A 20,329-nucleotide genomic window follows, 5' to 3' on the forward strand; every position below is an offset into this window, starting at 1 on the left:
CTCCACCATGGCCAAAACCAAAGAGCTGTCCAGGGACAAAAATGTAGACCTACACAAGGCTGGAATGGGCTACAAGACCATCGCCAAGCAGCTTGGTGAGAAGGTGACCACAGTTGGTGTGATTATTCGCAAATGGAAGAAACACAAAATAACTGTCAATCTCCCTTGGTCTGGGGCTCCATGCAAGATCTCACCTCATGGAGTTTCAATGATCAAGAAAATGGTGAGGAATCAGTCCATAACTACACAGGGGGATCTTGTCAATGATCTCAAGGCAGCTGGGACCATAGTCACCAAGAAAACAATTGGTAACACACTATGCTGTGAAGGACTGAAATCCTGCAGCGCCCGCAAGGTCCCCCTGCTCAAGAAAGCACATGTATAGGCCTGCCTGAAGATTGCCAATGAAAATCTGAATGATTCAGATGAGAATTGGGTGAAAGTGTTGTGGTCAGATGAGACCAAGCTATTTGGCATCAGCTCAACTCGCCGTGGCAGATCCTGTCCTTGTGTGTCTCTGTATGTCAGTGCGTCAGAGACTATTCCTCTGGCAATCACTAATGTATGCCATATCTCCTTCTCTTACAGGTGTGAATACAACATATTTCATTTGAACCCCTCATCTCCTGCTGTTACACCTGTTTCCACCCGGTATGAATATAACATATTTCATTTGAACCCCTCATCTTCTGCTGTTACCCCTGTTTTCCACCCGGTATGAATATACCATATTTCATTTGAGCTCCTCATCTCCTGCTGTTACCCCTGTTTCTACCCGGTATGAATATAACATATTTCATTTGAACCCCTCATCTCCTGCTGTTACCCCTGTTTTCCACCTGGTATGAATATACCATATTTCATTTGAACCCCTCATCTCCTGCTGTTACCCCTGTTTTCCACCCGTTATGAATATAACATATTTCATTTGAACCCCTCATCTCCTGCTGTTACCCCTGTTTTCCACCCAGAATGAATATAACATATTTCATTTGAACTCTTATCTCCTGCTGTTACCCCTGTTTTCCACCCGGTATGTCTGTATCCTGCCTGTCTCCATACCTGCTGCTCTCAAAGGGTTAAATTAGGTTCCCTCTGGTCTAGCTAAATTGCATTTGTTAGCCAAGGTGTGAAACATCTGCCTCCAGTATGCAATCACCTTATCTGACCACTTGGTGAGGCAGCCCTATAAATTCCTAGGCCTCACTTGGAAACAAGCTAGCTTGGAAAAGTAGCTGCTGTGGCCTCTCCCCAAGTGACCTCATCATAAGTGGATAGTTAAGAGTTACACTAGAATTAAACTGGAGGGAAACGACATACCAAGTATCACTGCAGAAAGCAGCTTCAACACATCATTGGAACCAGATCAACTCATCCCCATCCAAGCAGTCCTCTGATTTTTTTGTCCAATTTTGGTCCAACCACACTCCTATCATGCTAAGCCAGCAAGTACATGCTGGAATCTGGATATGCCTGGGCATGATAGGATTGTGATTGCTGTTAACAATATTAATATTGTTGTTGATTTTTTGTCCAATTTTGGTCCAATCACACTTTTATTAAAAGTAACACCAAAATTGGACAGACAAATTAAATAGCAATATTAATATATATATATATATATATATATACCGTTTCCCCGAAAATAAGACATACCCATAAAATAAGCTGTAGGAGGATTTCTAAGCATTTGCGCAATATAAGCCATACCCAGAAAACAAGACATAGTGATAGGCGTGGCTACGGAGCGTACTGGCACGGGCAGCCCTTCTCATCTGCCCCATCGTGACAGCTGCTATCTCGGAGGTGACCGGAGAGGTGCGGGCAGCCCCATCAACAAGGTCGGCTCCCCCTGTCAGGTCTATATTTGAATAAATGTAGATTGTTGTACCATACTTAATCAACATAAGACATCCCCTGAAAATAAGCCATAGTGTGTCTTCTAGAGGAAAAATAAATATGTTTTGGGGAAACACGGTGTATAGATCACAGTCCTATCATGACCAGGCAGCCAGTACTGTTGTACCTACCTGTCCGGCCGGGGTCCCACGGCGTTCCTCGCTCACGTCCTCCTCTTGTACTGACGTGCGCTCGGCACGCACACGAGGGGGCGTGCGTATCGAGCAGGCACGCCTCCCAGCCACTGACAGCCTTGATCGGGCTGCCGCAGCATATCAGCAGCGATCGGAGAGACGATCCGCCGCTACATGCTCGCACGCCCAACCAGTACCTCTTCTGCCTGTGTGGCGCTTCCGCGTCGCTCGCGGCGGCAACACAACCAGAGAGGACTTGGTGTTCGATCGCCGCTGCATGCCCACGGTGGCTGTTACATTACCTCCCCTGCCTGTGTGGCGCTTCCGCGTCATTCGCGGAGGTAACACAGGCAGGAGGTTTTGTTGTTTGGTTGCCATCGCGACGACGCTATTATTGCGCCGGTCGCGATGACATCATCTTACCTGCTCTCCCGCCATTGGCTCTATTTAAACTTCCTGGTCCTATGTTTCCTTGCCCGTTCAACGAGTCCATATATTTGTTCTCAGGGTGTTTGTTTCTCTTGTGCCTTCTTATTGATTTTCACGTGTACCAGACCTTGGCTTTCGTTCTTCTGACCTTGATCCTGTGCTGCCCGTCCCGACCTCGGTTATTGTTCTTTGACTTCGCTCCTGTGCTGCCTGCCCCGATCCTGGCTTGTTTATCGGATATTCTCGCCATTCCTGCATTGTGGGTCCATCACCTGTGGTGCCTGATCCGACGTAACAAGTACATGCTAGAACCTGGGCATAATAGGAGAATCTCCCATTCCACCACATCCTAGAAGTGCTCTATTGGATTGAGATCTGTTGACTGTGGAGGCCATTGGAGTACAGCGACCTCATTGTCATGTTCAAGAAACCAGTTCGAGATGATGTGAGCTTTGTGACTTTGTGCATTATCCTGCTGCAAGTAGCCATCAGAAGATGGGTACACTGTGGTCATAAAGGGATGGACATGGTCAAAAACAATACTCAGGTAGGTTTAAACAACGCTCAATTAGTACTAAAGGGCCCAAAGTGTGCCATGAAAATGTCCCCCACACCATTATACCACCACCAGCCTGAACTGTTGATACAAGGCACAATGGATCCATGCTTTCATATTTATGCCAAAGTCTGACCCTGCCATCTGAATGGCGTAGCTGAAATCGAGACTCATCAGACCATGCAACATTCTTCCAGTCTTCCATTGTCCAATTGTGGTGAGCCTATATATATATATATATATATTATATATATATATATATATATATATATATATATATTAGTCATGTGAGTTGGGGGCACCAAATTCACTATTTCCAACTTGCCTTTGTGCTCACAGACACTCAAAATAGACTCATATACACTCAACTAGAGGACAGCTGAGTTGAGTTGACAAGACACAAAACACACCTAACTCTGTCAAGTAAAATAATAATAAGAAATATATTTTTTTAAAGTAACAGGGTGCCCCCACACCCGCTATTAACTAAGGGAGAGACCCCAATGGGATGGTTTAAGTAGCAACAAACTCTTGAGAAACACAGATTCCATCTTGTGCCTCTCCTGCTGCCTCTGTTGTGGGATTAAGATGGTTATGTTGTATTTTGTACAGCCAACACAAATACCTCTACCCTCTTATTTCTAAATTCCCTAGGGGGTGAGGGTCATCTGGACTGCTGGAATCGGGAGCTCTTGCTCACTGGACCTGAGAAAGCAGGTGGTTTAGAAAGGCCCTGATAATTACATAGTAGCAACAGATGTGTTCATATGTGCAGACAATGGTCTAATAATCAGAATTTCACCGCTAGCATTAGTGATGGGAAGTTCGGATCATTAAAGTGAATCGGATCATTTCGATTCGTTCACTGAAATGATCCGATTCATGATCCGAATCTTCGGATCACTCAGTGTGACTCACAGGAGTTACTGTTTTCCAGTAACTCCGTGCAGGCACACTAACGATTGGCCCCGCCCCTTTCATTATGAATCCTCCCCCCTGCCTCCAGTGATGTCAATGTAGGCAGAGAGTTGTTCAAAGATTCGGATCTTACAGGGATCCGAATCTTACAGTGATCCGGGTCACTGTAAGATCCGGGTCACTGTAAGATCCGGATCTTTGAATGACTCTCTGCCTTCATTGGGATTCGAATCAGTCAGATAATATCACCATACTGTTATAAATAAATACATTAATAATCACTGCCCCCAGGATTTACATTCCCCTTTACCTGCAACTGCACCTTAAGCTAACTTTATTAAATTAATTAAATTAACCCTCACCATTAAATTAACCCTAAACACCCCATCAACCATGTCTGCCCCTAAAATTAACCCTTAACACCCCATTAAGCATAACTACCCCAAATTAACCCTAAACACCCCATTAAGCATAACTGCCCCCAAATTAACCCTAAACACCTCATTAAGCATAACTGCCCCTAAATTAACACTAAAGACCCCATTAAGCATAACTGCCCCTAAATTAACCCTAAACACCCCATTAAGCATAACTGCCCCCAAATTAACCCTAAACACCTCATTAAGTATAACTGCCCCTAAATTAACACTAAAGCCCCCATTAAGCATAACTGCCCCTAAATTAACCCTAAACACCCCATTAAGCATAACTGCCCCTAAATTAACACTAAAGACCCCATCAACCATACCAATTTATTAGGTATTTTATCTGGAGTACATGCAATTAATTTAGGGGCAGTTATGGTTAATGGAGTATTTAGGGTTAATTTCAGGGGCCGTTATGGTTAATGGGGTCTTTAGGGTTAATTTCAGGGGCTGTTATGGTTAATGGGATCTTTACGGTTAATTTCAGGGGCAGTTATGGTTGATGGGGTATAAGGGTTAATTTTATGCTGATGACTGAGGGTTAATTTAATTAATTTAATAAAGTTAACTGTAGGTGCACTTATAGGTAAAGGGGGGGCAAACTTAGGGGAATCTAAATCCTGGGGGCAGTGTGAACATTATTAATGTATTTATTTATAAAAGTATCAGTAATATTCTCTGTAAGATTAGAATCTCTGTAAGATCCGGATCCCTGTAAGATTCGAATCATTGAATCATTCGAGTCTTCGGATCATTCGAGTCTTCGGATCATTCGAGTCTTTCGGATCATTCGAATCATTGAACGAGTCTCTGACTCTATGAGTCATCGTTCCTCTGTGAATTAATGAGCTGTAACCTGACCCCAGAGTCTGTGTCTGAGTGCTCTGCAGATGACTCACAGCTCTAGGATCAGGTTACAGCTGAATGATTCACAGACTGAACCGCTACAAATGAATCGTTCAGTCTACTGAACCGATTCATCCGGATCACTAAAAAGAACCGGATCAAATGAACGATTCGTTCATGATCCGGACATCACTAGCTAGCATAGGTGCATAGGCAGTTGATTTTACAAGGATCTGGATTGAGTCTCATTTCTTTAAAGTGCTGATGTTCCCATTATGAGCTATTGCACACTTGCTTTGGGGTAAGCTCTTATTGTGCCTCTCAATTGTGAGGCTAATTGCATACTGCAGCTGCATTCTTAGAGAAGGCTGAGGCCTCACCACACATACACACACATTTACTTAGGAACAGTATTTCAACAAAAGAAACACATTTATGAAAGCACAGTCAAATGCCTAATTTTAACAATACTTTTAATGATTTATTGTTTTATGTTCTCTACAAACTAGCCCTAAAATAATTTTTTAAAAATGTCTGCTGCGGTCGCTGTATATAAATAAACTAACATGCAGTACACTACCCCCTCCAATTTGCATTTGAAATAAATGGGCAGGAAACAGAATTCATTGTTTGAAAATGAATGGGTCAAAAACAAACCAAAAAAAAATGTTTTTTGTCCCATTTGCGCAGGTTTGATAAGTGCTGCTGGTGCCGTTTCTCATGAAGAGCCAAGGTGTCCAACTCGGGATTCAATGCTATACCACCATGATACACGATTTAATTTTTCAAAAACTTTCACTAGAAATAAGTACTGTGAAGAGGTGGAAGCATACAGGTTCAACACTATGAAAGTTAAATTGTATACCAGTATGATCTACACTTTATGACCAAAAGTTTGTGGACACCTATCACACCTATATGAACTTATAGGACATCCTATAAAATACCATGGTCATTGTAATGAAACCTTCCATCGATGGGGCCCCTGGAGAGGCCTGAGAGCCAGCCTCCTCCCCACCAACTACAAGCCATGGCCTTGTAAAGACTTATGTGTGTAGGTACAGGGGGTAAGTTTCTTCTGATTTTCCCCCTGGTACAGGTCTTACCATATTTCCTAAATATTAGAGGCTCTGAGGACAGATATAGATTTGGGATTATCTGCTACCCCCAGAAGTATATTGTCTCATTACTTGCTGATGGCATTATCTCTGGCAGACAGCCAGGATATGCAATCAGGGAGGGACAAGCCATTGTTTCAGTTTAATGTCAGACCCCCCCCATGGTGCACTAATATGTTGTTTAAGTCAGTCTTTCCCTGTTCCTCCCCCCTATTGTATTCCACTATGTTGAAAATAGATTTTTGTCTGTATAAAAACCCTGTATGTGACTCTGAATAAACAGTTCTTGTACTTTACCCTGCATTAAGCTTCAGCTAGTGAATTGGGTGACTGGAGAGTCAGTTCTTTGGAGTATGCTCGCATACAGTCCTTGTAAAAGCTAGGAAGCAGCTATGTACGGAGGTACCCAGTCTGGGTACTTGGAGGTTCTGTCATTAATAGGAGTTGGTCCCTTTTGCACCTATAACAACCTCCACTCTTCTTGGGAGGCTTTCCACTAGCTTTTGGAGTGTGCCCATTCAGTCAAAAGAGCATTTGTGAGGTCAGGCACTGATGTCAGACGAGAGCAGCTACACATCTTGTAGCAGACTTTCACTAGAAGAAAGGTGGCAACGATGGCCAGGGGCGTCCCCGCAAAACCCCCTAGTTCCTGTTACAGGCTTTCTGGCTTTTTTCTTCAACAAAGAGTGAGGAATATAATCCGTTCAAATTCATAGCAAAAAACCCTTTAAGTAAGAACAAATTTACACAAGATATAATTGTAAAAAACACGCAACGAACATTCTTCACCACATGGCGTTGGAAGAGCATGTCATGAGAACAGTATTAGGAAAGTGAATGGCCTTGGGACCTACGCAGCACCATATAAATTGAACATAATCAATCACAGAACCTTGTAGGCATAAGATAGGAAAATATCCTATCTCAGAGATGCTTGTAACCTTGAATTACTGGATGTATTCACCCCAGCCTACTAGGTATCAGGCAGAAGAGCAGAGGAGGTTTATAAGACAGATGCCCACCTTCAACCATTGCATATGTAATATGGAGGTGTATGCAGGCAAAGGTACACCAAAGATTTCCCTTCTTTCCTATAGATAAGCATGAATTATCAAACCCCCTACTGTGAGCATATTAGAGGGACAGGCTCTTATTGTGTGTGCAAGAGGTGCCACACAGATCACAAGTAGAGAGCAAAAGGACATTTATCTGACTGGCGTTCATGTTTTCCATTATCCCCACAAATATCTCCCTTCATGCTCATCCATGAGCAGGAACTGTGAACCATATAAAGTGGTTGGTAATCCATGCCAGATTTGACACTATATGTTTGATGGTCTACAACAAATACTGTGCTTAGACTGAGCTTGATGGAAGTAGTTGTAGCTCACAGCCATATTGCTTACATAGCATTACTATGTTACTCGTAGCAGCTCAAACATGCAACTTCCAATTAAAAATACACATTTTAGCTAATTATGGTATCTTTTCTCTCCTGTAAAAGTTTCTGTCCCGTTGCCCACATTGGGGAGCTGGAGTTGCATGCTATACACAATGAATATATGAATTTTGTAAGCCCAAACCTCTCTTTGAAAAAGTAGTAATAGAGTATATAACCAGAAGTACCTAGCACTGAACAGGAGATCAGGAGCCTGTTTACTTTTATCTTCTTTGATTTTACCTTCTTGTATGTTGCACAGATCATGTATTCACTATTAAACATAAGATGTTTTATATTTTTGTAAATATAGATGTTATGCAGATCTAGAAAAACATCACTAAAGCTTACAAGGGACATTTTCTCACAGATACTACTTATCCTATTGTCATGGGAAACAATGCTATAATATATAGTATATACAGGTCATGTGTAGAAATTGCATAAACCAGTGCACTTAATCAACATTAGGGTTACAGATAATTTCATGTATTCTTAACATATATGCTCTGTATTTACATAAGCTTCCTAATAATCATTCTTTTTAACTGTAGTAATCCTGGAAACAGTTTGGTATGTCTATGATTTTCATACCTTTATATCTTAAGCATCAAATGATTATGCATATGAAATAATTAACATATGAATAAAAAATACACATTGCTAACTGTGCAAGCTTTCTAAATTTCCCACATGCGATCAATGCTTTTAAGTCTTTGGGAACAGAGGAAAGCATACATTTTTAAATAACAAATAATATGTTACCTTTAATGAAAGATGGTCCAAAATGCTCATTTAACTTGAAGTCCGCATTCATGCTCACACACACACACAAGTGGACATGCATGCTCTCACACACAAGTCAACATCCATGCTCACACACGCAAGTTAACATCTATGATCACACAATTACACACCCATGTTCACACACGTATACATCCATAATCACACACACATACACAAGTGCACATCCATGCTCACACACGTACACCTCCATGCACACGCACACACACACACACACACACACGTCCACATCCATGCTCACACACACACAAGTGCACATCCATGCTCACACACACACAAGTGCACATCCATGCTCACACACACACAAGTCCACATCCATGCTCACACATACACACAAGTGGACATGCATGCTCAAATCCACCTCCATGCTCACACACATCCACGCTCACACACACGTACACCTCCATGCACACGCACACACACACACCTCCATGCACACGCACACGTCCACATCCATGCTCACACACAAACGTCCACATCCATGCTCACACACACACGTCCACACCCATGCTCACACATACAAGTCAACATCTATGATCACACACACAATACACACCCGTGTTCACACATGTATACATCAATGCTCACACACAAGTGCACATCCATGCTCACACACGTCCACATCCATGCTCACATACACGTCCACATCCATGCTCACATACACGTCCACATCCATGCTCACACATACAAGTCAACATCTATGATCACACACACAATTACACACCCGTGTTCACACACGTATACATCAATGCTCACACACAAGTGCACATCCATGCTCACACATACAAGCCAACATCTAAGATCACACACACACAATTACACACCCTTGTTTACACTCACACACACATATACATCCATGCTCACACACAAGTGCACATCCATGATCACACACACACGTCCACATCCATGCTCACACACACACACACACACACACACGTCCACATCCATGCTCACACGCACACACACGTCCACATCCATGCTCACACACACACACAATTCCACATCCATGCTCACACACACACACACACACGTCCACATCCATGCTCACACATACAAGTAAACATCTATGATCACACACACACACACTTACATGCCCATGTTCACACTCACACACATATAGATCAATGCTCACACACAAGTGCACATCCATGCTCTCACACGTCCACATCCATGCTCACACATACAAGTCAACATCTATGATCACACACACAAACACTTACATGCTTATGTTCACACTCACACACGTGCACATCCATGATCACACACACACGTGCACATCCATGTTCACACACATACACACAAGTCCACATCCACGCTCACACATACACAAGTCCACATCCATGCTCACACATACACACACAAGCTGACATGAATGCTCATACACACACACGTCCACATCAATGCTACACACGTCCACACCCATGCTCACACACAAATCCACGCTCTCACACACACAAGTACATATGCATACTATATGTGTATATATATATATATATATATATATATATATATGTGTATATATATATATATATATATATATATATATACATACACAAACACATATACACACATCTCTCCCGACCCTGCTTACCTCTCTCGCACCGCTCTTGCAGCCTTCTCTGCATGGCTGCTCATGCATACTGTAGTTACGCCAGTCTTATAGGCTTTACATGCATACAAGTAAACCCCTGTTTCGCTTTTCATTTCCCATTATTAATGTTCAGCATTAGTGTTAATGTTATATCCCAATTAAATTGTTGTGAGATTATGTGCATTCACAATAAAACTAATCTCACATAAAACTAAATTAATGCAAATAAACATTGAATGTTTACTTTTATCTTCTTTGATTTTACCTTCTTGTATGTTGCACAGATCATGTTTCAACTATGAAACCTAAGATGTTTTATATTTTTGTAGATATAGATGATATGCAGATCTAGAAAAACATCACTAAAGCTTACAATTTTCTCACAGATGCCAGTTATCCTATTGTCATGTGAAACAATGCTATATTATATAGTATATACAGGTCATGTGTAGAAATTACATAAACCAGTGCACTTAATCAATGTTAGTGTTACAGATAATTTCATGTATTTGTAACATATATGCTCTGTATTTACATAAGCTTCCTAATAATCATTCTCTTTAACTGTAGTAATCCTGGAAACAGTTTGGTATGTCTATGATTTTCATACTTTTATATCTTAAGCATCAAATTATTATGCATGTGAAATAATTAACATATGAATAAAAAATACACATTGGTAACTGTGCAAGCTTTCTAAATTTCCCACATGCGATCCATGCTTTTAAGTCTTTGGGAACAGAGGAAAGCATACATTTTTAAATAACAAATAATATGTTACCTTTAATGAAAGATGGTCCAAAATGCTCATTTAACTTGAAATTCCCTCAAATCGTTTGGATTTCCTGCCGCCTCTGACCTTCCGAGGATTTATTGATTATGTGAATCCATGACACTTAAGAAATCTTTATTTTGAGCAACATGTTCCATGTGTAGGAGCGCTAGTACTCTTAATGTCAATCACTGACAAAACTCTTTCCAAAACTTGTTTCTAAAGTTAGCCTCACTATGCAGCCAGGTTCTTCATACCCCTCCCTGTTGTTAACATTATTCAGGCCAGTTTAAACCAGTGCCTCTCCTTGACATACAAATAATGTACAATATGATATGTCCTTTTTAAGTTATGTATTTAATGCACTTGAAACCAGGTTAAACAATTTTAATTTCTATTCTTCTTGTGACCTGCAGTTATGACACCCTTTTACAGATAAAGAAAGTAATTACATTTTCCATTTCTGTAACATTGTGTCATACTGTTGGCTTTTTCAGCTATCACTGTAATATAAGCATATTTATATTAGAATATAACAGGACGGGACATGGATATTTGTGTTACAGAGTATAACTACAGCAAAAAAAAATAAAAAAAAAATATATACCGTATTGGCTCGAATATAGGCCGCACTTTTCCCCCCCAACTTTAAGTCTTTAAAGTGGGGGTGCGGCCTATATTCAGGGTCTAGCGCTCGACGCCCGGGACATGCAGTCCCGGGCGCTGGGCAGGGTTAGGATACAGATCCCCCGCAGCGGTGCAGGGGACCTGCATCCTACTCCTCGATACGCTTAGACAGCCTCCCCTGCCAGCACTTTCCACGGGGGGGTGTGCCGGCACGGGAGGTTGTCTAAGCGCATCGTGCGGATGGTCACCGGCTGCGGAGGTTGTTTACCCGCATCGCCGCAGCCGGTGACCGTCTGCCCCCAAGACTTACCAGAGGAGACTCCCGGGTGTCTTGCCGGGCCGGTGGGGGACATCTACGCAATACGCGTATACAACTTCCGGTGCCGGCACATCAGCTGAGTGCCGGCACCGGAAGTTGTGTACGCATATTACGTAGATGTCCCCCGCCGGCCCCGCAAGACACCCGGGAGTCTCCTCTGGTAAGTCGGGGGGGCAGAGTGGCAGCATATCTCGGGGGGGGGAGACAGAGTGGCAGCATATCTCGGGGGGGGAGACAGAGTGGTAGCATGTTTTTTTGGTGCTTTTTTGAAGAAAAAAACTTTTTCTTTAAAAAAGCACCAAACTTTTAGGGTGCGGCCTATATACGGGGGCGGCCTATATCCGAGCCAATACGGTATATATAAAAAAAAAAATGAAGCTACATGCTTAGGGGGCAACTGGTAGTGGAGGTATTTGCAAGAGTCCCAATGGCAGGGAAGGTCCCGGGATTGAAAGATTGGAGGGTCTGATTTGAGCTATTATTAATTGTAGCCATCCAATTTGGAAGTAGGGCCGCCCAGCGGAGAAGTGGGTGGAAGATTTCATCCATTTGCACACTCCAGTAGTGGTGAACTGATTCTTATTTTTTTAGCAAAACAGAGGCAAGATAAGTAAAAGTTTTTTTCTTCTCTTTATAATTCAGGCTGGAATTAAATTTAAGGCAACTATGATTTGTGGAGACAGAACATATACCGTAATATTGGATGGACTATTTAATTCCCCTGTGTTATGGATTGACTTTGGTTTTCATCAAGCCATTATTAGTAGTACACAGACATTTGGAGAATCCCCTATGTCTGCACTGTAAACTTTCCTTCTCATAAGAATTTAACCATATGGATAGAAACTAAAATATTGAGATAGATTGTGATACATTGTAAATAGCATTTATTTTTGGGAGGGACCTTTTCAGAAGGAAGAGAATACAAAGGCTAAAGAGGAAAGAAAAATACTGCTTAATGCTCGATGGTGGATTTGTACCTCAATCTGATACAACTATAAATGTGATTTCACTTGAAAGATTTGATTATAGCTTTGAGCTACACACTATAATAATCCAGACAGCAATTTATGTTATTAAGTGATTAATATAGAAAATTAATTATTGGTTATTTAAGATCCCTTTACCTCTGAATCAAGACTAATTAAGAATTAGTACACTTTATGACATATTTACAACATCCCTTGTATATACAGCATGTAAATAAAGTTGATGCACTCAGCGGGTCTTCTTTTTATAAACTTTATTGGCTTAGAAAAGGTCCAACGTTTTGGCTCTCAATGAGCCTTTCTCAAGAACAATAAATGATGCTATCTGTGGCAAATTGATGACTGAATAAATTGTTAAGTGGACTAACCTGTGTAGGACATGGTCGTGTAGCCAGTTCATGGTGTGATGAGTTCCTCATGGTAACCAGCTGTATTAAGGGCGTGCGCTAATCAAAACTAATGTGCAGTGACCAAACGTGCTAAAAAACAAACCACTCCTGCTGTTATAAGAGAGTGAACACATTTCTGAAGACCTCTTTATATAAGGCAACCTGTTATAATAAAAAAAAAATCATAAAACTTCAACATTAGAGAAACATAGAAAAATAAATATATTCGTTGAGACCCTTAGGTCCGACAGTATCTAGGCGGTGTATCCAATGTCTCTTTTTTGTGTAAGTTGTTGGAATGGTCACCTCTGTGGGGCAATGGTGGTACATGATCAATTGCAATAAAGTGTAAGCATGACAAACGCTGTGCATGCTGTAAAAAATGTTTAGCAACTGGTTTTCCCGATTTAGAATCCCTGAATGCTGTAATGATTGTAGAACGATGACCTCTGATGCGGTCACGAAGTGTTAGGTCCGTTTTACCCACATAACTTAATCCACAGGGGCAAGTGATCTTGCTGAGGAACAGCTTCAACACATGGTGGATACCCTCAATAGCTATGACACAAATGTCAAGCTTACGCTTATACATCATAGTCATTCGATTCACTTTTTAGATGTTTTAGGGATATTAATGAGACAAAATAGGCAAAACCAATATTTCGTCACACACACAAAATAACGACGCTACCAAATATTGTAGTACCACATCCACAATATTAATTTAAGGAGATACCCTATATTTTATCTCCGATCCTAAATTCTTTCAGATCGCATAAAATTATAATTCAAATTAGATAGATATCGCCACGATAGTCAATAAAAATATTATTTATTGTAAATACAATTTATAAAATATATATATGAGTCACACAGTGCATAATATAAAACACAAAATTCTTAAAACATGTAAATAATGAATCAATTCAAATACAGTATATTATCGATAGTTATCAATATGAATTGTTATTTTATGAGTCTAACACACAATTAATTTCCAGTCCACTCAGCAACCAAAAATTGATAATAATCAGGGCAGTAATAAAGATATCACTATTTCTCTTATATTAGTTTAACTAATATGACAAATTAAAAATAATTTGTTTGTGTCTAAGAGTATTAAGTGAAGTTCCTAATAGATGCAAATAATGTCAAACTTCGTCTATAGGTAAAAATACCTTTTCATTATTGTTATTATCACGGGTTATAAGCTGCAGTCTCACAAGCCGTCATATACAATAATGCAATATACTGTTTCCCAGAAACAGGGAATTCTATACGAAGAAGACAAAATTCATCTCTATTCAGAATAATAAAACAATTATATTTACCACCACTTGTTGCTGTTGTCCAACTGGTCCTTGTAGAAATTAATCCAGGTTCAGTGGCAAGAAATTAAGTAGGAAAGAATATAACTTTCTACAAGTTATATAGGTTAGAACTCAAAGTAACTCTAAGAGTGAAATATGGTGCCAGAATCTTAAGATTCCAATTCTTTGGGGTAAATTTGGTGAATAAGTCCGTCAGGGTCTGTCTATTTCAGGGTGCGATCTTTTTCTTTCTTTTTTTTTCTTTTATTAAAGACATAAGCTTTTAAAGACAGGGCTTATTATCATAGCCTCCACCTTTTGATTGGAATTCTCCAATCATAACGGTGGGTTTTACCCATTATAATTAGAATTTCTACTCATATTTACAACGTTGTAATTTCTTAATTTACCTGTGAGAGACACTCTTGTCTAAGAATTAACTTAAAACCATTACATATGTGTTTGGAATTTATCCTTGGTCACCCTAATCGCCAAATGTTACTTCCTAGATAGTAACTCAGGTCTTGTAGTCTTCCCATGCAGGGGCGTACCTAGAGTATTTGGCACCCGGGGCGGATCCTGTAAGTGGCACCCCCCCACACACCAAATGTAAAGACATCTACAAAATTATGTTAAGAATATTTATTGCACCAATTTGTAAACTGTATGTCAACTGTAAACAACAAGAAATCTGAAAAAATAAATTAATAACTTATAAGTAAAATAAATATGTTTAAATAACATTTACTGAACATATAATAGTGCTTTCTTTAATAACCCTCCAAAAAAAACAGCGTCCACATTGCCCACATAGAACCTGACCAGCACCCAAATTACACACACATAGCACGTGCCATCCTTGCCCCCAAACAGCCCAGCATGAGTCAGCATTGTTCCCAAACAGCCGAGTGTACGCCATCTTTGTCCCAGGGACACGCTACCTGTGCCATCTTTGTCCCATAAACACCCTGCCTGTGCCATTTTTGTCCCATAAACACCCTGCTTATACCATCTTTGCCTTTTTGACAAATCAACTATACACCTATGAGTAACACAAACACTTTTACAGTCACTCACTAATTAACTTTCATTCACACAATTCATTCACACAATCATTTATTCTTTCACACAAATTATTTACACATATTCATTGATGCATTCTCACAAATTCATTAATTCTCTCACTCATTCAAACAATTCATCCACACATTAATCCATTCATTTTCGCTCTCTCATTCTGACTCTTTATTTCAATATTCTTGCTACCCTCCTTTCTCCCTATCTACCCATTCTCACCCCCTTCTGCCCTATCTACCCCTTCTCACTCCCTTCTCCCTATCTACCCCCTATCCCCCCGTCTCACTCCCTTCTCCCGATCTACCCTCTCCTATCTACCCTCTCCCCCCTTTGAAGTTCACTTACCTTTGGGTGGGGGTGCAAGGTCTCTGTCTCCCAGCTCTGCCACTGTATGGAACAGTATAGAGTGATGGGAGTTATGATGTACTTTAGAGCATAATTATATAATGAAAAATACATTGGAAATGGTACAGCATAACACCCATCACTCTCACACATTTACCAATCCACACATTCCACACATACCAATCCACACATTCCACACATACCAATCCACACATCCCAATCCACAGATTCCACACATACCAATCCACAGATTCCACACATACCAATCCACAGATTCCACACATACCAATCCACAGATTCCACGCATACCAATCCACATTTACCAATCCACAGATTCCACACATCCCAATCCACAGATTCCACACATACCAATCCACAGATTCCACACATACCAATCCACAGATTCCACACATACCAATCCACAGATTCCACACAAACCAACCCACACATACCAATCCAGATTCCATGCATACCAATCCACACATACCACATTTACCAATCCACACATACCAATCCACAGATTCCACACATACCAATCCACAGATTCCACACAAACCAATCCAGATTCCACACAAACCAATCCACACATACCAATCCAGATTCCACGCATACCAATCCACACATACCAATCCACAGATTCCACGCATATCAATCCACAGATTCCACACATACCAATCCACAGATTCCACACATACCAATCCACATTTACCAATCCACAGATTCCACACATACCAATCCACAGATTCCACACATACCAATCCACAGATTCCACACATACCAATCCACTCTCACTGTCACTCTCACTGAATGATTTCCTACCTTTCCTCTTTTCTTCTTACAGCAGTCAGCTCCTTTTCTTCCTCTTCGCTCCTCTTCTCCTGTCTTCTTTCGGTTCAGAGGGCACGGACGGCGGTGGGCGCGGCTTCAGTGTTGTGCGCCGGGATCTGACAACAAACCCCGGCGCACAGCAGCAGTTGCCGCGTGGATCGCGAGGGAGCGGTATCGGAGGTCTTTAACAGACCTCCGGCTCCCTTGAGTGATTTTAAGCCGGTTCAAGGGAACCGATTTAAAATCACTCAAGGGAGCCGGAGGTCCGTTAATGACCTCCGATACCGCTCCCTTGCGAGCCTTCTCCTCCAGCGGCGGACATTGCTGTCCGCCTCTGGAGGGGTGTCGGGTGCCGGCAAGTTGGCACCCCCCTGATGAGCGGCACCCGGTGCGGACCGCCCCCCCGCCCCCCGCTAGGTACGCTACTGTTCCCATGTATCCCCCACTCCAATTTACATTCCTAAGGATATGCAGTCTACTCCTTAACTTGCTCATGGAAGATAACATTAATTGTATCATATATATATACTACTGAAACATCTATATACATGAATACTCCTTTGTTCTCAATTATAAAGAGAACAAGTAAAATAAAATGGCTCTGACTTCATTTTGTGCTCATGTAAAATACATATATAGAATACATGTTTTCTGTGATAAAATATCTGACAATGTATACAGACCAGGCCCGAGCTGGCCATCATTTGCCCGGTGGACCGGGCGGCCCAGGGCCGGATTAACGTAGGGGCTGATGGAGCTGCAGCTCTAGGCCCCTACTTTAAAATAGGCCCAGTCAGGAACGGACTGACTGGGCCTATGCGGCCTCTACGGCCGGCCTTAACACAGGGCAAAAGGGGCACCTACCCCTTTAGCCCGCAGCAACTGCGACCAGGCCCGACTCTCTAGGGGGCCCGGGCTACTCCCAGGATTAATTCCACAGGGGCCCGCTACTTACTTGGTAGAAGCACACGAGCAATGTCTCTTCTACCGCCAGGGGGACGCAGGAATCCAATGGAGTCACGTTATGTATGTCACGTACGTCACATGCGCCTCTGCTTCCCCTGTGCAGTAAAACAGGTTTCGAGCAACCCAGATTGAAGCAGCGGGCCCCTGCGGAAGTCTGGGAGCGGCACATACATCTTCAGTTCAGGTAAGGGGGTGGGGGAGGCTGTATGAAGGAGTATGTGAGATTGAGTGAGTGAGTGAATTAATGAGTATCTGTGAAGGATTGAGTGAATGAAGGTTTGTGAATGCGTATATGTAAATGAGTATCTGAATGAGGGAATTAATGAGTATCAATCTATGAATGAATATCTGAATGAATATCGGAATGAATAAATATTTGTGAATGAATATGTGTGTGTGATAGCATGGATGTGTAAGGGGGGGCAAAGATGCCACATGCAGGCTGTTTTGGTGGCAACGATACCACAGGCAGGCTGTTTTGGTGGCAAAGATTCCACAGGCAGGCTGTTTTGGGGACAAAGATGCCATGGGCAGGTTGTTTTGGGGGCAAAGATGGCAAGGCCTATTCTTCCAATCTGGGTCCTAGGCAGGTCTGAGTGCCAGATCTGATTTGATACTAAAGGGGGTGGCTTGCATAAATACACAATGTGGGGCTGGCTGGGGGCAATACGCAAGGGTGTGGGGGCATTAATTCACAAGTGGGTGCTGGCTGGGGCATCACATAAATCAATACTAAAGTGGGGCTATCTGGTGGAATAAATATACAATGTGGGGCTGGCTGGGGGAATAAATACACAATGGGGGGGCTCTCTGGAGTGCACAAATACACGTGGGGGCTGGCGGCATCAATACACAAGAGGGCCAGCTGCGGCCATCACATAAATCAATACCAAAGGGAAACTGTCTGTGGAAACCCTCCAGATGCGGGTGTCAGTGTGGCAGAGCCTGTCCTGTTGTGTGTGTGTGTTTGGGTGTCGGTGTGACAGAGCCTGTCCTGGTGTGTGTGTTTGGCTGTCGGTGTGGCAGAGCCTGTCCTGGTATGTGTGTGTTCGGGTGTCGGTGTGTCAGAGCCTGTCCTGTTGTGTGTGTTTGGGTGTCGGTGTGGCAGAGCCTGTCCTGTTGTGTGTGTTTGGGTGTCGGTGGGGCAGTGCCTGTCCTGGTGTGTGTCTGTGGATGTCAGTGCGGTAGAGCCTGTCCTGGTGTGTGTGTGTGTGTGTGTGTGTTTGGGTGTCGGTGTGGCAGAGCCTGTCCTGGTGTGTGTGTGTCTAGGTGGCAGAGCCTGTCCTGGTGTGTATTCAGTCATCTCTTTTCTGGCCCTTTACTTTCTGTAGGAATAAATTGAACTATTTAATTTTTACTTATCCAGAGATAAACGCCCTCCTGAATTTGTAGTCACTTCAGAGGACAAAACATTCTAGGCCCAGAAATCAGTTAGAGCAAAAGTAAAGGTATTGTGTTATTTACTCTATTTCAACCTACGTACCTTATTAAAAAAGTATTAGTGGCACGAAATTGTGGCTTCAGGGGTCCTGTGTATGATGACTTTTTTTAGTGTACTCCCACTCCCATTACATAAGATTCTATCTTATACTATCTATCGAGCACTGATGTTCTCTTTATCCAGTACACATGGATGTCGAGGAGTTAAGATTCTGTTTATTCTGTCTATTTCATTTATTTCCAAAAAAGGCCCACCAAAATCCTCAGCACCAGGCCCATGATGCTCTTCATCCGGCCCTGGCCAGGCCAGTCGAGCTGTGATTGAGGAAAAAATCCATAACTAGTTTTGGCCGTCTTTCAAAATGAAAATCTCGCTATTCACATATTGCAGTCCTGGGAGGCTGGTCATGGGGCTGCATACTTACCTGACGTCACATTGCTCCGCCTAGAGGATTGGCTGAGCACCGCAATTCAGTTGGGGTGGTCTGAGGTCTGAGTTTCTTCCCTGCTGTGCTGTGAGTCTGTGACTGACATGGTCAAAGATTAGTTATTGTTTTGAATCTTTCATTAAAGATATAGCACTTTATAAATTGCATGACGTTATTATTCATTTATTATATATTTATGTAATGCTAATTGATTACAGTGACAAAAGTATACTGAAATATAACTAATAGACAACAAGAAATGGTATATTAAATTTGTCAGAATTAGGTTTAACAAAAAATAAAAATGGGCTGCTCAGTCTTATTTTTGGTCCCAGTCCGGGCCTGATACAGAAACACCGATAACAGCTTGGGGTATACCCTTATAGAAAAGATACTGACCAAAATTCCTTGCTTTTACAAGCCATTATCCACCGCACCTTATACGAGCTCTACCTATTTCCCAGTACCTTAGAGTACTAAGATACAATAGCAACATGACCAACAGGGAACGACAGCTGTGTGAAATGACAGATTTAAAGCTAGAGGGAATAATGTCCAGACATTGAACAAGGCACAAATCAAAGCAAAGGAAGTGTGGAACAGAAAAAAAGACTCGACTGATACCCAGCCTAAGGTACGATCAGAGTCCTTCTTCTTGCCACTTACACAGTGGAGGCTCCT

Source organism: Sceloporus occidentalis, unplaced genomic scaffold (assembly GCF_023333645.1).
Source record: "Sceloporus occidentalis isolate IW3139 unplaced genomic scaffold, rSceOcc1.0.p SCAF_35, whole genome shotgun sequence".
Lineage (NCBI taxonomy): Eukaryota > Metazoa > Chordata > Lepidosauria > Squamata > Phrynosomatidae > Sceloporus > Sceloporus occidentalis.